Here is a 14553-nt window from a genome sequence, read left to right as displayed (position 1 = left end):
TGCAGATTGGAATCATCTAAGCCACTTACACATATCCTTTTATTTATTGGTGATTCTGCTTGGCTAGTTAAAGGTGAAAAACCCTTTTTCTTGTGTTTAGTCGCATTTCTAGTTAATTCTCATTAACTGACTTAATGTATGTTACACATCATCAACCTGATTCACTACTGACATAAAACAGAAGCAATTCGTTAGTAACGGTCCCTTGCCAATTAGTGAACTAAATTACGTTTGAACAATTTTCTTCAAAGATTCTCCTCCTCCCCTCATGCATCATTTGGCAAGTCCCCTGCATGCTTACAGTAATTGTGTGCGTGCAGTGAAAGGAGACTGTTACCTCCTCAACCCAAATAAATGAGTATGTGATCCCGGTGCTAATGCAGCAGTGAGTAATACAAAGAATCACGGCCATCCTCCCTTTGATCGCCCAAAGATCCCAACAGCAATTAAGATTAAAAGCTGCTTTTAAAAAACCCAGAATATTGGGAACATTCTGTAAGGGGAGAGCGAATGCTCCCCAGGGTTTTTCAGAAAACCAGCGAAGAAGGGGGGGACCTGTTCTCATTTATCGCGACCACAGGGCCTTAAATCACTGTGATGTGGATATCCTCAACCTGCTGAGCCACAGCCAGGTGAGTGGGGCTTCTGGAAATCCTTCCTTCTTTCTGGGACGGCGTTTAACTAGAAGAGCAATCTCTCTGTTTCAAACTGAAAGTCAAACTGAAAAACAGAAAACGCATCATCTCAACCACATCCTTAAATACCCTGCCCTCAACAAGAAAATAACCCCAGCCCCTGGTGCTGTGCGGGAAGCAGGTGGACCGGTCTCAGCATTTGGTTTTCACCTGAAACCAGAAGATTCTTTTGGGATTTCCACGGCTGTGTGTGTGACTTAGGAAGTCATCTGATCTGATCACTGCTGCTGCTGTTTCAGTTTTGGAAGGACGGCAGAGAGGAGAAACGAAACATGACCCAGGAGCAGGAGAAACGAAGATGAGTTCATGCTAAAAACAGGAGAGTTCTGCCCTTGATTTTAACAGAGCATGGAGGGGCTCTATCCATGGTGGTGAAACAAAAATCACTGTCCCAGTGAGCTGAGCACTCATGTTTTTCCTCCAGTGGATTTAGGAAGTGACCCCAGTGGAATGTCTTGGCTATACCTTGCTCTGAAGGTGTTTAGAAATCAGCCAGTGTTTTCCTGAGTGTAATTCTAATCATTAATCTTTTACCCCAGGGGCTGTTCTGTGAGATTACCATCTCGGGATTTTGGCTGGAAGTTTAATTTTTGTAGGTTCTGCATTCTTCCTCTTGAGTCAGCAGGTAAAGCATGTGGCTGTGGCCTGCGTTTGTCATGCCACAGGGCTGCCATTCTTGGGGGCCAAGGACCTCGTGCCAAAAGCATAATGTCACCCTGCTGGAATCCCACCCACGTGTGTCACCGGGCAAGGCCTTTTCTGTTAATGCATGAGTAAAATTTCACCAGGCTTTTGTTGCCATCACGAGGTAAGTAAGAGGGATTTGCATCTGAGCTGGCACATTTTCCAGAATCAGTTTCCAAGGCTAATTTAAGTCTGGTTGGCATGTAGATCTTTCCTTTAAGCGGAGCCTGAGATTCCGAAGGCTCACAGTTTTCCATAGGAAACGCCGCCCTGGGTATCCATGTGCCAGACGGGCCTGCTTGGCATTTCCCGGAGCATCAATGACCTACTGTTCTAACGCAGGATCGATTGGCTGATGCTGTGAATACCTGGCTGTGGAGTTGGCTTTACACTGGAAAAATGGGAATGCAAATACTCTGGCTGTGATCAGTGGATTCAACACTCACATCCCTGGCAGTGCCCAAGGCCAGGTTGGATGGGGCTTGGAGCAGCCTGGGATAGTGGAAGGTGTCCCTGCCCATGGCAGGGGGTGGGACTGTGTGGTCTTTAAGACCCCTTCCCATCGAAACCATTCCATAATTCTATGATTTACCATCCTTCAGGAAGGTTCATGGCTGTTTATAAGAAAAGCACCCAGCCCTGCCCTGAAGGGCTTTGAGCAAACACCAGAGCGAGAAGGGGGATGTGGGAGGCAAATACAAGGTACTGGTTTCTTTTCCAAGCATGTCATGCTATATTCTGTTCATGGTACTTGTGTTTCTCTACAGGACGTGCAGTGAGGGGATGTTTACTCTGATGAAAGTCTGGGCTTGATAACAGGAAACCAAGTCCTTTGTGCAGTAGATTGACCTTGAATCACACACAGACCTTTTTTTCAGTTACAGAGGGTAAGACTGTCTAAAACACAGGGAAATGGTGTCTCTAGAAAACAAAACTGGCATTTGGAGTTGGCTAGAAAGTGCCCAAGCCTTTGCCAACCTCAGCTCCGTGAATGTCAGCCCGAGCAGGTGGTCGAGGCGCAGCCGGGGGTCGGGGCCTTGTAGGAGAATCATGGGGACAGTTGCTTTTTGTCCCTGAATACTTTTCCTTAGAAGTTCATTCTAGCCAGAAAAAGCTGCATGTGCCTGTGGGTGAGGAGCAGCACTGGGATGCGGGAGACCCTGCAGTGTGGGGGCATTCAGCAATTTAGGGAAGGACTCCCTCCCTCCCACTCTTCACCCACGTAGGGAGTGCTGGCCTTTGGGGCAGGAACCATCTCAGGAGCCCTTGCAGGAGCTTTGTTACAGGGCTTTGATCTGTTGGATGTTTCCAAGTGCTTCCTCAGTGTTATTGAAACAGCATTGCAGGATGCAGCTCCATTAATGACCGATAATTTCAGAGTGAAGGAGCTCTGTTTACATGCAAAAACTGACATGCAAAAACACGCTGAACTCTGCTCACACATCTCCAGCTGTTCTCTGCTACAGCTCTCCAGGCACAGAATCACAGAATGGTTTTCAGGGAAAGGGACCTTAAAGCTCACCCTGTTCCACCCCTGCCATGGGCAGGGACACCTCCCACTGTCCCAGGCTGCTCCAAGCCCCAATGTCCAGCCTGGCCTTGGACACTGCCAGGGATCCAGGGGCAGCCACAGCTGCTCTGGGCACCCTGTGCCAGGGCCTGCCCACCCTCCCAGGGAACAATTCCTTCCCAATATCCCATCCAGCCCTGCCCTCTGGCAGTGGGAAGCCATTCCCTGTGTCCTGTCCCTCCATGCCTTGTCCCCAGTCCCTCTCCAGCTCTGCTGGAGCCCCTTTAGGCCCTGCAAGGGACTCTGAGCTCTCCCTGGAGCCTTCTCCTCTCCGGGTGAGCACCCCCAGCTCTCCCAGCCTGGCTCCAGAGCAGAGGGGCTCCAGCCCTGGGAGCAGGCCCATAATTTTCTCCGGACTGGCTTCAGCAGCTCCATGCTCTCCTTGTGCTGGGACTCCTGAGCTGGAGGCAGCTCTGCAGGTGGGGTCTCACCTGAGCCGAGCAGAAGAGTTAATCCCCATCTTCCAGTGCTGGCATCTTCCCTGCCATTAACTCAAGACTGGACCTTATCCAGTGAAGGCAATTCCTTGCCATTGTTCATTCCTCCTGGAGCACACAATCCCACAGCAGCAGGGCTCTGGTGACTCCCAGCTGTGTCCCCTGAGCAAAGGGCTGGGAAGGGACAGCACAGGTAGTTACAGCCGTGGCATTACCTGTGTGTTCTCCTGAAATCTTGGATCAACTTCCCGTGGGTGGGGTTAGATTTCATCCAGAACCTTTTCCTGACCTGACTCCCCCTATTGCCAACAGCTCACAAAGGTGGAAGGGGAATTATCCATGAGACAGGGACAAGGACCTCTTGTTTTGGCACAAACCTCCACGTTGACCAAGTTCAAGGGGAGCCAGAGCCTGTAGCACAGCACGAAACCTCCCCGGAAACAATTTGGTGTTACTGCACGGCAAATCAGTGCATGCTTCAGCACCTGGAGGATGCTGGCAAGCAGAACATCCAGGCACAGCCGAGTTGCCTGTACACAATCAAATATTTCCCATTCCTGATGGTTGTTACCTGCTATCCCTGCCGAAGCGCTGGAATTCCACTGAAATAAAAAAGGACTCAGGCCGGTTGCCTGACACAGTGTTCTATCTATTTTCAAAGTGCTGCACAGAGAGTTGAACTGGAAGCTTTGGAGCAGGAATATCCAAAAAAACCCCCAGCTCCCAGTATTTCTGTACATTTTAGCTAAGACCAGATGGGCTCATCCAAAGATACCTCGCTGCATGTGTTAATTTGGGGGAAGCTTTATGTGCTTTAAAGCTTTTGGTGACTTGGAAATCTGACCCACAATCAACTCACAGCGTTTCTGCAAAGGAGATCCAAGGATTTGACATGGATGTGTCAATTTTCTGCTTTAAAAAAAGACGTCAGCCTGCAAGTAAACTTGCCATGGCAGTGCTTTGTTGGAGGGCCATTACCTACTTATTTCCAAAAATTATTTAGCCGACTGGCTGGCCGCCTTTCTTTTTTCCCAGGCTGTTGGAGAGAATGTAAGAGCTGAGCTACTTGGCTACAAGAGATTTTCTCCTCTGGAATTGGCAGCTGCTCATTCCGGAAGAGCAGCAGCATATTTGGCCACTGATTGCAAAAGAAAAGGGAAAAACCATTCTTTTTTTCATCTCGCTTTTTTAATTATCCAGTGGGAGACATTGACTGTGTTTGGGTGACCCTCGTTGCTACAGCATTGCTAAGGCTTCCCTATTCCTTAAAAGTGAAAAATTAGGATATTCAGTTCTCAAAAAAGCATATATTCCCCTTGGCTGGGCTCGGAGCAAGCGGGTGCCAAGTGTCTCGTTGTGTCAGGCCTTACACAGCAGTACATTCAACGTCACGGCTTCATGAGTCAGGATTTTCTGTCTGAAAAGGATCACGTCAAGAAAACCAGGACAAAAATTCCCTATAGCCCAGCAACAGAGCGTGCTGTGTAAGAAGCTCTGTTCGGAAGGAGAGCGAGATATGAGAGTCAGATCTGTCCGCCTGGGCATCCTTCCACGCCGGACAAAGGCAGCGCTCAGTAACGGTCAGCGCGGCTCCGTGACTCAAGCGCTTTGATAATCGCTCCAGGAGGAGCTCGGCGCGTGGGCCTGGCCAGACCTGCGGCCGTGCCGGTGCCTTTGCTGATGTCAGGGCGCCTTTGAAGTCACCCCACGAGCGCCTCGTCGCTCGCGTTGCCGGGCTGAGGACGCCGTGTGGGACCGTGCACGCCGTGGCTCCTGTTCAGACGTGCCGGGATCGCACGGAGCTGCCGGGAGCTCCAGGGCGTTGGATGTGTTACGTCACAGGGGCTCTGCTGGTGTCATCACCAGCCCCATGTGCATCACTGTGGCAGGAAGCGCTGCCTGTGGGCAAGCTTGGGTTTTTCAGCTGGTATTTCCTCTGCTTGCCTTTAGTAATTCCATGAATCCATCAGCACCTATTGCATCCACAGGTCATAGGGTGCTTTGCAAAAGAGGTTGAACATCTCATGTAGGGAGCGACAGGACACAGGGAATGGCTTCCCAGTGCCAGAGGGCAGGGCTGGATGGGATATTGGGAAGGAATTGTTCCCTGGGAGGGTGGGCAGGCCCTGGCACAGGGTGCCCAGAGCAGCTGTGGCTGCCCCTGGATCCCTGGCAGTGGCCAAGGCCAGGTTGGACATTGGGGCTGGGAGCAGCCTGGGACAGTGGGAGGTGTCCCTGCCCATGGCAGGGGGTAGGAACAGGGTGGGTTTTAAGGTCCCTTCCAACCTAAACTATTCTACAATTGTATGACCTTTATGTCCACTGTAAAGAGGGAGAAGCTGAAATTCAAAATGGAAGTGACTCTCCTGAGGTCACAACTCCGCCAGGAGTGATTTGGCAGAGCTCAGTTCCTCAAGGTGCTCTCAGCAGAGGCTTCTCTGCAGTTTCTGATGCTGTGTAGATTTCTATGAGGAATTTCCTTTGTTAGTCTGGAACATTCCTGGAGAGCTTTTTGAAGCAAGGCTTTGGGAAATTAATTTTCCCTAAATTCAGTGCTCTGCTGGGTGCCATCTTGCTTTCTTCTGTGATCTGCACCTTAGTGGTGACATTTGGTGTTTGAGGGAGGCATCAAAAAAAGGTGCATATAGAGGAACGTTGCTGAAGCTGAAACCCTTTCTGTTGATGCACCCACTCCAATTTGAGGTGTTTGAGAGCTCCAGCTGAAGGCCAACGGCCCTAAACTCCGTATTTGGTTGAAGAGAGATCAGCTCTTTCCCAGGGTGATTCAGAGTGGAGACAAACTCTCCTTTTGAATCACTGAAGGAAGCCTTTCATCTCTCTCTCCATTATCTGCACAGGGACATCTTCCCTAACACTGCTCTTTGAACGAGCTGGTGTGGATCCCACCTGCATCCCACTGGTCTTGACCAGCAAAGCCACTGGCCTTGCTCCTGTGCCCTTGTGGGGGATGATCAGAAGTCCTGCTCGGGGATATTATTTTGTGTCTGTGCACTGAGGAGGCTTTGCACCATCCTCTGGAGCATCTGTTGGGAGTTACTGCTGGAGGCAGAGATGGGCTGGATGGGCTTTAGGTCTGATCCGTCTTCCTTTGATCTAGAATAATGTTTAGCCATCACTCAGTGGTGCAGGAAGGATGAGGATTTTGCTGATTTCAGTATTTGTGCAGATTTTTTGAGAAACAAAGAGTCACTTTCTTTGGGTTTAGTGAGATTAGCACTGATCCCCATGAATCCTGCGGCGTGTGCAGCATTCCTGGGAGCTGTGTATGGACTCCCTGGGTGAGCACAGTGCGCCTCGGGCAGGCTCACAGGGTGGATGTGAGAGAAGATGGTTTGGTGTATGACAGTGGAGCAAAGATGGAATGAGATGGGAATCATTGGGGGGCTGTTTTGGGTCATGTTCAGATGGTTTTGGTGCCTATTTCCAGTTTCTCTGAAATTTGGTTTTCTGCTGAAAAAGCTGACTCAGGTGCATTTGTGTGAGGACACTCAGGAGCCACACTGCATTTGGGGGACTGATTTTTGAGCCTTATCTGTGGTATTTTCTGAAGAAGACAACAGGTGAAGGAAGGTGATAAAATTTGCCTGGCTCCAGCCTCTGCTTCCAGGACACAGTGAGGGCAGCACTGGCCTCCTCAAGCCAAGGCAGGAGGGAAAAACACTTCATTCCTGGGAGCCCACCTGCTCTCCTACTGCTGCTTCCACAGCCAAGGAACATTCCTTTGCTCAGGAAAGCAGGAGCTCTTTGCCAGGCACTCCCTCACCTGCATGGGCTGGGAGGAAGAGGAGGCCAGGCACGGCAGCTGCCCCTCACCAGGCAGGAGTTTACGGAGAAAGCCGGATCCCTTCTGGGTAACCTGAATTCCTAAGCCAAGTGAGGGTGCAGATTCCCTTTGCTGGGAGCAAGGCAAGTCTGTTCTTGGTGGGAAGTTCCTTCTCAGAGACTCACCTGGGGAAGGAGGAGGAAGATATGGGAACATCTGGCCTGCGTGGGACTGGGGGGCCGCAGTCTGCTCCGTGATGGGGCAGGGAGCAGTGGAGGGATTTCCCTGGAATGTCGGGATGTCTCACCCGTGGACATGAATGAACAGAGGTGGGGGAGGACCTTGGGTTTCCCGTTGCCAAAGGTGCTCTGATTCCTGGTGCTCTCCCATCTAGACTCAAAGAGAAGCTGCCTTTTGCCCCTCTCCATTCTCTTCCCAGTTTGGCACACAGCCGGGAAGGATCCTCATGGATCCAGGGACTTGGCTGTGTCCTGCATCAAGGGGGGCCAGCATGGAACAGCCTCCTTCACTCTTTACATCGGATCACAGAAAAGTTTGGGTTGAAAGTGACCTTAAGACCCATCCTATTTCACCCCCTGCCATGGGCAGGGTCATCTTCCACTATCCCAGGCTGCTCCAAGCCCTGTCCAGCCTGGCCTTGGACACTGCCAGGGATCCAGGGGCAGCCACACCTTCCCAGTATCCCACCTATCCCTGCCCTGTGGCAGTCGGAAGCCATTCCCCCTTGTCCTGTCATCCTTGTAAAAGTCTTTCTTGTAGCTTCTGTTTAGGCACTGCAAGGCCACAATTAGGTCACCCCAAAGCTTTCTCTTTTCCAGGATGAACAATCCCAATTCTCTCATCCTTTCCTCACAGCAGAGGGGCTCCAGCCCTCAGAGCATCTCCGTGGCCTCCTCTGGACTCCTCCAGCAGCTCCAGGTGCTTCCTGTGCTGGCCTCAGGGCTGGGGCAGCTCTGCAGGTGGGGTCTCACCTGAGCGGGGCAGAGGGGCAGAATCCCCCCTCCCCTGCTGCCCACGCTGAGGGATCAGCCCAGCACATGGAGGGACCATGGCTGGGCCATGGCCAACCCTCCCCCACCAGCCCCCCTGAGTCCTTGTCCCTGGGGCTGCTCTCGATCCCTTCTTCCCCAGCCTGGATTGATCCTGGGGGTTGCAGCACCAGCACTTGGTCCTGTTAAACCACATGAGATTCCCATGGATCTCTGCTTGAGCTTGCCCAGGTCTCTCTGGATGGCCCTGTCCTTTGGGAGCGTCACTGTACCCTCAGCTCGGTGTCATCTGCAAACCTGCTGAGGGTGCCCTCGATCCCTTCCTCTACATAATTAATGAAGATACTAAATAACACTGGTCCCAGCATGGACCCCAAAAGCAGCTTCAGCTGAGGCTGAGAGATGCTCAAGCTCCAGGGAACTGCAAGATTCCACACAGTGCTCCCTCCTGCCCTGCTCCTCAGGGCTGCCCCGTGCTCCATGCTTGGACCAAATTCCTGGGCTCCAGGCAAGGCTGAGCACCTGAAGGTTCCCTGTGCCAGCACCAGCTGCTGGCTCTCTCCCAGCACATGACATGGGGAGCTGAGGGCTCACCCCGCGGGCCTGCGCCTGCCTCTGGTACCCAACACATCCCGGCGGGAATGGCAGGTGGCCACGGGCCAGGATTTCAGGCTGGGATGGAGCGCCCTGGCCTGTCCCTCCCTGCCAGCTGCCTGCAGTGCCCCGAGGCAGCGGCTTCGCAATTCGGAGCAGCGGAAGTGGCAGCCGCACGTCGAGCCACTCCTGGCAGCGCCACGGGTCACTGCCAGCCCCGCCGGCCCGCTTCCTTCCCCTCCGGCTCCCGGGAAGGGAAGCTGCCCCAGCAAAGTGCCCATCAGCAAAAAGGCTGCGGGTGCCGCAGGGACACCCAGCTGCCTTTTGGATCGGCGCCCAAGGAACTTGCCAGGAATTGCGCCACGAGAGTGGAATAGCAGAGCTGGGAGAGCCAGGGGATTTGGGAGATATAAACGGGATACCACGGGGCTGGGGACAGTTGCTACCTCAGGTTATTTTTTGGAGGTGTTTGGATATTTCTAGGGAACTGCCCTGACTGTGTTTTCTGCCCAGCAGGCTCTCTCCTCCCCTGTGGTTATGGAAAGATGTTTTTCAGCCAAAAGTGCCTTGGTTCCGCAGCGCTCCCTGTGAGCCGTGGGACACTGCCTCCAGCGCTGGGATCGGCGCTCAGTGCTTTCCCACAATAAGCTGGACACCGCTGTGAGGACGCCAAAACCCCTTCTCGCTCCAGGAGGGATTTAGCCCAGCAAAGCCTTTCTGCTGCCTGAATTCAACCCCTCATTCTGGCCGTGTCCAAGCTGCTCTTGCTTCCATCTTCTTTCGGCCAAGCTGTTTGCACATCCCAGCTGGGAAGCTGAGGTTGGGAGAAAGTCTGTGGAATTGGGGAGTGAAGCTTGGAGATGCTGCGATGAGCAGCTCCTGCGTGGGAGTGAGCTGCCTGCTCTGCATCCCTGTCCTGCCTCTTCCTTGGGGCTCTTCCACAGGCAGCAATCCCATAGGAAAGAAAATCTCTCCCGAATGTCTCTCACTGTGGTCAAAGCCCGGGGTGTCTTGTCCCACCCTCCAGTGACGGACAACAGATCGCTCTGCCCTGCTCTACCACATCCCCTGCACCTCCCACTCCACCTTTTCCAGGCTAAGCAGACGCTGCGCTTTTCCAGCCCCTCTGCCAGGCTGTTTCCCGTGCTGGGTCAGGGCTTTCTCAAAGTGATCACCTCATCCCACGAGCTGGCTGCCACGGGAAAAGTGGTTCCCATGTTCTGCCAGTCCCTGCCTAAGTTGCTGCCAGATCCTGCTCATCCCTGCTCTGAAGCCTGCCTGCAGCAGCTCTGCTTCCCAGTGCTCTCCCATCCCATCCTCGAGCACCATTTTGGTGGTCCCCACCCAGCTCAGCCCCTAAGCTGGTGCCGACACCTTTGCAGGTAACCAGACCTGTGCCCAGCGGTCCCCTCCAGCCGTAAGCCACCAGGCCATGTGCCCACTGGGAGAGGGTGGCATCTCTCCTCCCACCTCTCTCCAAGCATTTGCTGCAGCGCTCACGCGCAGGCAGCTGGAGGGAATCAGAGGAGCCGCTTAGAGAAAATCTGGGCAAAGACAAGGGAAAAAAAAAAAAAAATCCTGGGACCTGGCAAGATCCTACGCAAGTTTCCATGAGAAATCCAACGTGGCCATCCAGCCTGTCTGTGCTGGAGAGTTCCCAGGCCTCTCCCAGGGTCAGCGGCGCTGCCAATGCCCACCCAACTTCCAGCAGAGCCCTGACCGAGCCTGGTCGCCTGCCCACGGCTCCAGCGGCTCCTGATCCCCTTCTTCCTCCCTGCTGCCCGTTCCCAGCCGCCCGGGGAGCCGCCTGCCTCCCGTTGCTCCCGTGACATATTCACTGCTATCAGTTTAGTCTTTAATTTCCTTTGTTTCAGAATATCTGACGGCGCAATTAAGAAGGCCCGAAGGGAAGCGTGTGTGTGCTCGGTCATCAGACCTGCGGTTACCGTCTGTCTGGAAGCGGCGCTGGAGCGGGGCTCGGGAACAGCTGCCAGGCTTCCAGGCTTGTTTTCATTTTCTAAGAGGTTAACTGAGAGCCCGACGCGAAGAGACACCCGAACACACCCAGAAACCCCGCCACACACACGGAGCCACACGCACCCGTACGGAAACACACACATAAACACAGATGTGGGCCGGCACGGGGACACGTAAACACAGCCCTGTGCGGAACCAGCCCCGGGAACGCGGGATGGGACCTGTCTTATCCCGGCTTTTCACAGGTCGTGGTGTGGCAGGACGGGGCTGCCGCGCGGGGAGCGAGGAGCCGGTTGCACCCTGCACCTCCGATCCGCGAAGTGCGGCTTGTTCTGCCCCGGCTCCGGCACGGCGGGGCAGGTCCCTCCCGCTGCTCGGCCGAGACCTTCTGGGGGAAGAGCCCGGTCACAGTAACTGTGAAGAGGCACAGCTGGGGCTTGTTTCCTTCCGGGCTTGGCTGCAAGGCGAGCAAGCGAGGATGTGGATGCGCCCGGGGTCGGGGCTGTGGAGCTCTCCCCGCCGGCACCGGGAGCTGGGCCGGGCCACTCTGCCCAGGCGTGCTGGAGGGGGCAAAGGAAGCTTTAATATTAATTACAGAGGGGTTAGGAAAGGAGAGAGCCTTTCACTTTGTCCCTAGGGAATGGTAAATCCTGATGCTGAGGGGCTGCAGCTCCTGGTGCCCTGGGGACTGGAGGTGCTGGGGTGATGGGGGCCCATGGCACCGGAGTGATGGGGACTGGTGGGGGCCCAGGGTACTGGGCTGATGGGGACCTGTGGTACTGGGGTGATGGGGACTGGTGCTGGAGGTTGCTGGGATGATTTGGACCAGTGTGTCAGTGCGATGGGGGCCAGTGATGTCAGGATAATGGTGACCGGTGATGCTGGGGTGATGGGACCAAAGGTGTCAGGGTGACTTGTGAGCCCAAGGTGATGAGCATCTCAGAGAGCCATTGCTGCCCCACAGCAGGCTGACACACAGCAGCACCAAGGGGGGTGTTTGGCAGCAGAATTTGGCAACACCAAGGTGGGGTGACCGCAGCTTCCTCATGGAAAACCCCATCCCGGAGCCTGGCAGGCATCTCACCAGGGCTGCCAGGAAGAGACAGACTTTGCCCACCCATCGCTGTCCTTCCTGCCCCAGCAGAGCCCATGTGGGAAATGCCAGGCCGGGAATAAAGCAAGCAGAAATCTTTCTAGGAGCAGGTTTGTGCCTCACAGCGCCCAGCTGCGCAGGAGGAGAATCTCTGGTGGCTTTTAAGGGCTGGGCTCATGCTGCTGCCGTGGGGCCTCATTTGGAGCTTGCTCCTCTCCTGCTCCTGTCTTCACAAGACGTGTAGGAACTTCCTATCTCTTGAGCCTCAGGCCCTTAGTCAAATTTGGTTGGCAGCCACAGGCGCGCACACACCTGCCCGGCGGGATTGCACGCACACCTTGTTTTCTTAGGAAACGAGAGGGGAGCGTGACCCAGGCCGGGTAGCGCTTCATTCTGCTGCAATAAATTAACATGTCAACTGTTCTGGCCCTAAAATCTGTCCCAGATGCAGTGAAAACCAGGGGGGAAGCTTGGCATCCTCATGGTGACCTCAGCTGGGTGAGGGAGGTGCAGCCAAGTTCAATGGGAACATCTAAAGCGTCCATCAGGGCCCATTCCCTGCCTTTGCTGCTGCCATGGGCTGGGGGTCCCCAGAAGAGGGGTCCTGCTGGGGACCTGGGGCTGGGTGAAGCCCTGAGCAGGGAAATAAAGGGTGGGGCATCCCCCAGTTTTAGCTGGGAGTGTCCCCCTCTTCCCCTCTGGTGCCACTGGGCTGGGAGTGCTGCTGTTCCCTGGGGTGGGAGAGCAAAGAGCAGGTGAGCACTGCAGGGACAGACCTATCGGTCTCAGGCAATCCCCTTAATATCGAGAGAAATCTCTGCTTTCCTTTTCTCTGTTTCTCCAGGAATCTCCACTCCTTTTGCTGTTTCTGAGTTAGTGGGAAAAGGGACAGCAGGCATTCATCTTCCCCTCAAGCTGCGCTGATGTGCAGCCAAAGGTGGCACAACCCCCTGTGCCCTGCAGGGCCAGGGGCCACCAGCTGAAGCAGCAGGAGGGGCTCGGGGGCTTCAGTGGTGTGTGCCCACTCTGCAGCCCTGGCTCCAGGGACCCTGGGGACACGCCACAGCTCCTGATTATTCCCAGGGCTGGTCCACCCCCACCATCCCCACCATCCTGGCGGGCCTCTCCCAGTGTTACCTGCTCTTTTGGGAGCCTGCTTGGGATTTGCTCCCAAACGCTTTTCTTCCCACCTCTTCACCCTTGCCAGCCTTCTGCCTCATCCCAAAGTGCACTTCCCTTTCCTTAGGTGGGATCTTTCCCTTGAGCCCTGATTTTCCCCTCATGGCCAGGAATTATGGATGTTCAGGACATCTGAAGCACCTTGTTAAGCAAATATGTCTCAAACAGCTTCAACCCCGCAGGTCCTGCTGAATTTTGGGCTTTGGGCTCAGTCTGCAAGGCAGATTCCACATCCCATGAGACCCGAGCAGAGCAGGAATGGAAGAGCCGGGGTGTTCACTCCCTTTTGGACACTGATGACCGGGTGCTCTGCATGCTGAGGGGCTGGTCAGGCCACTGAGCACTTTATCGAGGCTCCTCCATCCGTGCCAAGCGCAGCCGTGGCTGCGGAAGTGCCCCAGCCTCTGTTGGAGGGCGATAGCTGTACCGAGATAACCCCGCTATCAGAACCCTGGGGCTGGCCCCGCCCATCGCTCCAAGGCAGCTCAAAGCATCCCCTCCCGGACGGAGAAGGGTCCCCTGAGCCCCGTGCGAGGGTTCCCCAGCCAGCCCCAAGCTGGGGTGCAGCAAGGAGAGGCCTCTCCAGCAGCTCCGCAGGGCTGGATTTGACCCCGCTACAAAGCTCACTCACCATGAGACTAAACACTTGCTGAGCAAAGCTGCCGACAAGGGTCTCGGGGGACCACTGGGGATGTGTCATCCTGCTCGCGAGCCAGCCCCGAGCTCCAGCGGTGTCACACAGAGAGTGGCTCTGCCGGGGGTCCGGATCCTGGCCCCTGCCCTCCCCCTGGCTCTTGCGGGCCTGTGCCAGGTCCCCTGCTGGGCACGGGGGCGGCTCTCGGAGCCGGGTCCTGCGACAGAGGTTGCGTTCGTCTCGCCTCCAGCCCATTGTCTTGTTTATTTGTCACGGTTGGTCCCCAATTAGGAGTTTGAGCCGCTTGGGACAAGAACTGTTTCTTCCCATGTGAACGTGCGGTTCCCGCTCCGCCGGGCTGTGATGTGGCCGGCGACCCGCAGGAGCATCTGCTATTGCAGCAACAGTGCCCGAATGCGTTTCAGATGGGCTCGGCTCTGCTTTCCGTGCTCGGGCCGGCGGCCAGCCTGGGATGGAGCCTCCAGCCGGCCCTCGGGATGCGATGTTCCCGTCCTCGGGGACGCGGCTTGGGGACCTGCTGGGGAGATCGTCACCAGCCGAACGCGTCTGGCCAGCACCGAGCCCGGGGGGGGCCCTGGATGGGGAAGGGGCTCTGCCGGGGGCACCACCGGGTCCGACCCCAGCCTGGCTGCACACGGGGAAGGGGGGATGCTCCACCTGGGATCTCTCAGGGAACGACCCGACCGCCATCCCCGGCTTTGCCGCTGAGGTCAGCCCCGATTGGGATGCTCCCGCCGGCTCAGTCCGGGGATGCAGCGGAGGGGACGCGCAGCCGGCGGTGCCCCGGCCCCGCACCTGCCCCCGCGGACGGCAAGTCCCGTCTGGCCGGTGGCCCCGGGGCAGCGCAGGGCCCGTCCGGCCGGGTTCGCGCGGCG

Source organism: Corvus moneduloides, chromosome 18 (assembly GCF_009650955.1).
Source record: "Corvus moneduloides isolate bCorMon1 chromosome 18, bCorMon1.pri, whole genome shotgun sequence".
Classification (NCBI taxonomy): Eukaryota; Metazoa; Chordata; class Aves; order Passeriformes; family Corvidae; genus Corvus; species Corvus moneduloides.
The sequence above is the reverse complement of the archived record's forward strand: the minus strand, read 5'-3'. Positions refer to the sequence as shown.